Genomic DNA, 7,876 nt, shown 5'->3' on the forward strand with positions numbered 1-7,876 from the left:
TCTCTGCGTCCTCGCCCTCCCGCCCGGTCCCTCCTGGAACACTGGTCCGAGCAGCCCGGCACCCCGCGGGTCTGCCTTCCCGCCGGTTGGAGGGCCGCCCTGGGCAGCCTCTAGGAAGCGCTGCACACTGTAAGTGGTTTCGCTCCCTCAGGCGGTCACAGATTCCTTCTCCCATCCCTTAGGGACGAAAGTGTGTGGCGGAGCTGCGTCCTCGCCCTCCCGCCCGGTCCCTCCTGGAACACTGGTCCGAGCAGCCCGGCACCCCGCGGGTCTGCCTTCCCGCCGGTTGGAGGGCCGCCCTGGGCAGCCTCTAGGAAGCGCTGCACACTGTAAGTGGTTTCGCTCCCTCAGGCGGTCACAGATTCCTTCTCCCATCCCTTAGGGACGAAAGTGTGTGGCGGAGAGAACACCGACGCTGGCAGTCGGGCCCCTCTCCTGGCTCGGGCCCCTCTCCTGGCTCGGCCGCCCCGTACCAAGTGTGCAAAGCATGAGACTTCTCCGAACCTCGCGTGCAAGTGGCACCGTTGATGTCTACGTTAGGCTTTCAGGAGTTAATGTGGGGATGTCACTGAGCAGTCCCCCGCCCTGCCTTTCCTCAGTTTCCCTGAGCCTTTGATGGAAGGCGGGATACGTAGTGTGATTTGGCAGGACCGGTGTCCTTTCCAGCGAGGAGCAGCGGGGAGTAGGGCAACACCAAAGGGTTAGAAGTCAGCTTTGTCCCAAGCCTTCTGTTGGGGACTGGGGTGAAGGTTGGACCCGCGGTAGTTTAAACCCTTGGGTTCTAATCCAGACTGTTCCAAACTTGGGATTTGGGCCATGGGTTCATGGCTTGGGGGCTTTAAGGTGCTTGTGGTTTTGAGAGTTCAGAAACCAACAGCGGCTGGTATCAGTGGGAAGTGGGCCAGCTTTTCTTGACTCCAGGCATTCACCTGGCTGCTTTCACTCATGCGGCAGAGTATAACTGGCTACTGCCAGCCAGGCACTGAGCCGGGCTGGGGGCAGGGGAGGCCCACAGTGGTGACAAGATCAGTTACTTCCCCCAAGGAGACAGCATTCTCCACTCTCTGTTGCCCGAATCATTTTCTGTTGTAATCAGGGAGCTGGCGGTCTAAATACTGCTTTTTGATAACAGTAATAAAAGTACGTTGCATATATTAAACACCTACTATCTGCCAAGTATTCGCCTAAGCAATTTATGTATACTGTTTTCTCCCCACAACCATCTTGAGAGGCTTACATGACTACCCCAGCTTGACATATGAGAAAATAGGACCAGAAAGTTTCAGTGTCTTTCTCTGGTAACAGAGACAGCTGGAAATTGAATCTCAGGTCTCTGTTATATTTCCTTGTATTTTCTCTATTCTGGCCAACTTCCTTGTGAAGTATTATCTGCAGAGGTGGTGCCTGTACCATAAAAGAAATATTTTTGCCTGAACCTCTTTGTAATTTTTTTTAAAATCCTGTATTTAGAAGCTTAAGGATGTAGGATTTGGTGTAAATATGTATCTTTTGCCTGAGAGTTCTGTGTGTTCCTTTCTGCCGTATGTGGTTTAGTGGGCTGATTTTTTCCTTACGTTGAGAAATAGCATATTTCATCCAAAACATAACATCTGTTCATGTTAGCACCCCAGCTTGGAAGACTTCAGTGGCCAGTAGAGAGTTCTGACTCTTTTGCTTAATGGGGCCTTTCCTGATCCAGCTTCTGCACTCAAGCCTCATCAGTCACTCCTGGCTCTCAGGAAAGGCTGGGTTACCCGTACCACAGAGTAACTAGTAAACCTAACAAACATCTTAAAGGCTTAACCCAATGGAAGTTTCTTTCTTGCCTCTCCTGCATTCTCAATTCGGCCTCTAGGGGTGCTGTGGTCCCCGTAGGCCATTTATGGCGAACCTTTTAGTGCTTTCCATGATAACAGACAGCCTGCTGTGGCACGCGTGCCATAGGTTCATTACCGCTCCTTGGCACTTGAGGTGTAGTTGAGTAGCCTCCATCTTGTCTTATGCTTCTCACAACTTTCAGCTGAGAAAGGGAACTCAGCTAGTCACGGACTGACTCAGCGTGTCCACCTGGAAGTGGCACACATCCCTTCTTGTGGACCATTGGCCAAAGCAAGCCACATGGCCATGCCTATCTTAAGTCTTGTCGTGCTGCTGAGTTCTTCAGAGGGCTTTCCTGGAGCTTTTGGGGGACACTAATGACTGACAGTCTCCCTTTCTGTTTGTCCAGTGTTAGGTCACTCTCCTCCCATGCCTATAGTTTCTTTTTCCTCAAGGGATTCAACCCTAAAGAACCTTCCAGCCACAGCATGAAGCTCACTTTCCAGTTGCTGTGTGGTAGAGTCTACGTCAGGTCCATATGCATCTTCTTTTCCTTTGCACAGAAAGGATCCCCATTGGAAAGGGGAGGCATGGCGGCTACAGTAGATACTGGACCCTTGAGAAGACGTCTTGAGGACCTACACTGTTCAGTGGCTCAAGTAGACCCTGGTTCTGCTCTCTGAAGTTAAGTGCCCCATCTATTGTTTTCTGTGGCCTCTGGATTTGGCTCTCAGAGAGTCTTTGCTATATTCTAGTGGAATATAGCAGGGGAAAGGCTTTAAACTAAGCTAGAAATGTGGAGGATGCAGGATATTAAGTCCTGGAGACAGTCTCCTTTAGTCCAAACTCATGTTTGGGCAGTGTAATTACACAGGTGCAGGCCTTTTCTGTTTGGTACCAGCTGTTCCATGTGCCAGTAGTCAGTATTTTGCCAAGTTCTTTCCTTTCCTGTTCTCATATCTCTGTCTCCTCTTGCTTTCAGCTTGGTTTTGAGAGTGGTTTTCCTCTCTTTTCCAGTTGAAAGCATATGCTAGGTAACATCTCAATGTGTCCTGAAGTTTTAATAATAGATTCAGACTCCTTGAGTTGGTCCTATGTCAAGGCTGATTTTTTTCAAGGCCCTTTCTTATAGAAAATGTCTTGATTTCTGTATTTTATTAGTTAGGATTGAGAAGCAATGGCTTTTTCTAACCCCCTCCCCAATCCCTGAATTTGTAGATTGTATCTACTCCCTTTCATTCCTGCTTACAAAGTGCTGGAATCTTTTCTGAACTCTCTTTTTGGTAACAACTTCCCAATGCATCTAGCAGCGCGTGCTGCTAACATCCTGTTTTACACTGTCTTGCTTTAGTTCTGTAGATTCTTGTGCTGCCTTCTGAATTGTCACAGGTGATATTTTCACCACGTACATCCTTGTCCTATTAGTTTGGGATAGCAGTATTCTTACTGTCCTCTGAATGTTCAGTTGCTGTTGTATTTCCTGTTACATTGCCCCGTGTCTACGTGCCCCTGTGGGTATTAATGAGTAGAGGCTAGGTAGTGGCACTATAATAAACAGCTCTAAAATCTGTCAGTGCCTTAGCAAAGAATGAACCCCTCCCTCCCTCCTGGGGATTGAGCCCACAGCCTCACACGTGCTATGTGAGTACATCTACCACTGAGCTACATCCCCAGCTCTGAAACTATTTTGTGCTCATACTGTGTGTTCAGGGTCAGAAGGGCTGTGCTCAGTGTGTCACTCAGAAACCTGTTCAGGAGAGGGTTTCATGTTGACCTGTTTCTAGTCATCCCAGTCACTTTGGTAGGGAAAGAAAGCATGATTGCTCTCTGTTGGCTTTGAAAGCTTCCTCCCAGAAACATAGTTCTCACAAATTATTGGCCCAGACTACTCCCATGACCATGCCTTATTCAGAAAGCAGAAGGGAAATGCAGTCCTGCTACTGGGCACCTAGAGGACCAAGGGCTGGACAGCTGCACACTCCACCAGGCTGGGTTATGCCGTGCCACAGTCCACACCTCTTCCTGCAGTACAGCCCTGGAGTGAAACCTTGCTCGCACTGCTTGTCCCGCGCAAGTTGGCTGTGCCTCTGCCTCACATGCTTCTGTGCCCTGGGACCCTAGCTGACAGAGGACCCTCTTTCTAAAACATTGTTGATTGTCGTGGCAGAGAGAAAAGAGCGCGGCTCCTAAAGCTGCTGCTAAGAGCAGTTCGCATGGCCAAGCCTGATGTCAGTGGGGAGGGACTGCAAGTATTTGTGAATAGTAATGCAGTTCACCACACCCCACACTGCACATTCTCTCCATTCCTCTGAGTCTCAGCCACTCCAAACATGTGCCATTCCTCTTCACATTTCTCCTCCTTTCAGTTTACTTTTATTTATCCTCAAACTATGAATTGGCAAACTCCTATTCACCCTTCAAGACCCAGCTCAAAAAATTCCCTCTGAAGCTTTTCCTCATCCTGTCTCCCACATCGTCCTCAAATAGGAGTTTCTTTGGCTCTCACCACACTGGGTATATACCTGAAGGAAAGAATGTCTACCACATGATTATAAATGTCTTCTTAAGTTCCAAACTCCAAATCCAGAAAGTGTCATCCTTATTTTGTTTCTCTAGTGTTTAATAAGGTGGCTGGCACATTGTAAGGATGGAAGGTACTTGGTAATTGTTGCGGATGGCTTCCTTTTCAGAATGGAATTAAGGGGGTATTTCAATACCCAAGTAGCAGTAGTAGCTTGTTTTGATATTTGCAAAAATCACACTCCTCTGATGAAATGTTAGCCTGAATGATTAGTACTTCCGCTCTCACCGGAAGTACTCATCCTCACCGGCTCTGGCTGCATCAGAATCACCTGAGTTATGTTATAAAAAATAATCTCCAGACTTGAGTGACTTAGAACAGAGTTCTTTGTCTTGTCCAGCTATGTATCTACCCAGATCGGCAGTTCTCTGTTTGTATCTGCTTCCTCAGGGGCTCAGGCTGATGGAGTGCCTGTTTGGAGGAACCTAACCAATCTCATGAAAAGGGATCTCCAAAGGGTCTCATCTGGGTAATTAAGTGCTTAAAAATGTCACTGGTCACTTCTGATTCATTGGCTAATGCTACTGTCACGGCCTTGTCCAGCCACAAGGGAACCAGAAAGTGCGATCTTGTTTGCCAGGAGAGAGAGCTGGAAGGATCTGGTAGCCAGTCCTGATGACTCCCACACAGGCCCTTACCTGTTCCCCAAACATAATAAAGTCGTTGTTACCTACAAACCGTTATGTGAGCTCTTTCCACTTCCTCCTCCTTCCTTGGCCAGTTTCTGCGTCCTTTTGGATTAGCTTAAATCAACTTATAGAGATTTTCAGTCACTTCCACGCTGCACCTCCTTGCTACTAGATGAAAGTCCCTTCTTGCACTCTCTTAAAAGTCCCTTTAACTTTTGTTTGTAATTTTGGGATCTGAAGAGGGTGATGTATACTATCCCTTTCTATGTTTCTTGAGTCCAGACTCAGCTGAAGTTAGACATGAGAGAATCAGATGTATGGGGTTCGCCACATCACTTTCATTGCTGACTCAAGTTGGACTGGAGGGCACGGCAAACATGAAGCCTTCCTGTATCCCCTGAGTCTCACTCTGGAATTAAACTTACTGGCTGGTCCTTTCAAAGATGGCAGTTACAGGCTTCTTCCAAAGGGATAGTAAATGTCTGCATCGTTGGGGTGAATTTACCTTAAGAAGAGAGCAAGTGGCTGAGGTGAACATTCTTTGGTTTCTCTTCTGAACTCAACAATCAGGTAACTCTGTCCTTTCCAGTGGGAGTAAATAAGGCTCCAGAAAGGGGACAAAATGGTTATTCTTAACACTTGTCCCCTCGTGGAATGTTGAAGCCAGTGGTTTCCTCTTAGCAACAAACTGATTTTTGTTCCACATTTTTTCATATACATTTTCTGTTTTTTAAAAGGCTGTTTCACCCACCAGAGGCCAAGCATAAAGAAGACAGAAAGTGTCTCTTGGTCTCCATGGTAGCCACTGTATCTAGCATTCTACTGCACAGGGAGGACACCCAATACATCTTGGTTCTTAATCAGAGCCCCACGAGAGTCCTCTGGGACCAACTAGGTCTTTGTTAAGGATAAAGATAATGGCTTTTCTGCGCTCAGAACTTCAGGAAACTTCTGGGATTATAAGTAGCTAAAAATCCTTCCAAATTACCTCCCGGGTCCTGTCCTTCTCGCAGCGCGGGACTTTGTTTGGCAGCATCTTCACTGCTGAAATATTCGGAGTCACAGGGTAAGAACGTGTTGCCCAGAGCCTGGGAATATGCTGTACTTCTAGGAAGTGCTGCTGGCTGGACACCATCAGGGATATCGTGGATGTAAAGCTCAGAAAGCAGTGTTGGCCAATCAGAGACCTGAAAGGAGGGTGGGCATGAGGGGAAGGCCTGACCCTGGGGGAAGGACAGTCCATACTGTGCTGCAGATAATGGTGCAGCTGTCACATGAGCAAAATCACCCTGTAGGCTTTGAGGTCAGAGCTAGAGTATTGGTTAGAATTTAGTGAAGAAAACTTTTTAAGGAAGAGGTATCTGAAGTTGAGTTACTCATCAATAGGGTCATTGCCTTGATGTTCCTGTACTGAAAACATTTATTATCTACTGTATCTCAGACACTAAGTTTATGATAATTCCTAGTGATCCCTAGTACTTAAGGTAATCATTTTATCTTTGTATTTCATAAACACCATGTATAAAGTCTCATTTAGAACTTGTCTCGAGTGGTAACCATTAGTGGTCTGTCTCACAGTTTAGAGTTGACACTATTTTACTCAAAATTTGTAAATCTGGGATGAAACTTTCTCATGTCCAGGGTTAGGTGTATAGTCTATCAAAACAAATGTTTTCCATCTCCATAAATCAGAATTACCTGTACTTTGCAGGAAGACCAGGTGCTCCTTTAGCATCTCTGGCAGAAGAACAATACAGTGTCCTCGAACTCTTCCTTTTCTGGCTGACATACAGCTAGACCACTTTTCTGGGCTCCTTTGTAAATAAGGGTGCCGGAATTTAGGGAGTGAGTATGATGTGTATCACTTATGGGGCTGGTTAAGGGCTGTCTTTCCCCACCTCCTGGTGAAACCTAAGGGATTCAAGGACAAACATGGGCCAGAGCCACAGGTAAATTGAGCATGAGCCAGATGTGGTGGCGCACATCTGTAACCCCAGCACTTGGGAGGTTGAAGCAAAAGGATTGCTATGAGTTCGAGGCCAGCCTGGGCTACTTAGCAAGACCCGACCTTAAAACAAACAAATAAACAAAAACAAAACCAAAAAATGAGCCTGGATCTCTGAATAACTCTGCTGAAGGTTGCCCACTTGACTAATGAGAAACGAGCCCTTTTGTGCCATGCAGGTTCTGGAATGTATTTTAGAACTGCTAGTGCCTTCTTCCGGTTGGTGCTGCAGGAAACACTCAGAGAATAAATATGGAACTGAAATTAGGGTTTTGTCTGGTTTCCCCCCCACCCCAGTTTGAAGAGAATTAGTGGAGGAGGCAGAAGTTAAGAAGGTGGCTCTTAATTTTATATCGAGGCTTCATTTTGCTAAGATTTTCTTCCCACTTTGTTTATAAACTTGAGGAATATGAGCGTGAGTTAAGCCCTCTTCTGTATTTAGTCTTTTGGTAAGTGTTTATTGAAAAATGCCAGGTAGTTCGGAGATTTCAGAAATACAGGCTGCACATTGTTATTAAATATTTTATTAATGTACTTAACAAATTTTCAGTATTTACCATAGGCCAGACACTGCTAATTATTAGTGAATAAGAGCTATTGGGTGGCTTCCAGGTTGGGGTGTAGAAGGAAGATAGGTAACAGTGGAGCAAGACCAGTCCAGTGTGACAGCAAGGGAAGGGAATTCTTGGGCTGAGCATGGAAGGGCATCTGACAAAGGTAGAGGTCAAAGAATTGTCCTGTAAGCAGGTGGTGTATTAACTCAGAATCTCAGAATGAGTAGAAGCAGGGCGAAGAAGAGAAGGCATTAGGGAGAGAAATAGTATTCTAGGAAGAGGGAATGCA

The sequence above is a fragment of the Fukomys damarensis genome, unplaced genomic scaffold (assembly GCF_012274545.1).
Source record: "Fukomys damarensis isolate Sample0158 unplaced genomic scaffold, DMR_v1.0_HiC HiC_scaffold_23, whole genome shotgun sequence".
Lineage (NCBI taxonomy): Eukaryota > Metazoa > Chordata > Mammalia > Rodentia > Bathyergidae > Fukomys > Fukomys damarensis.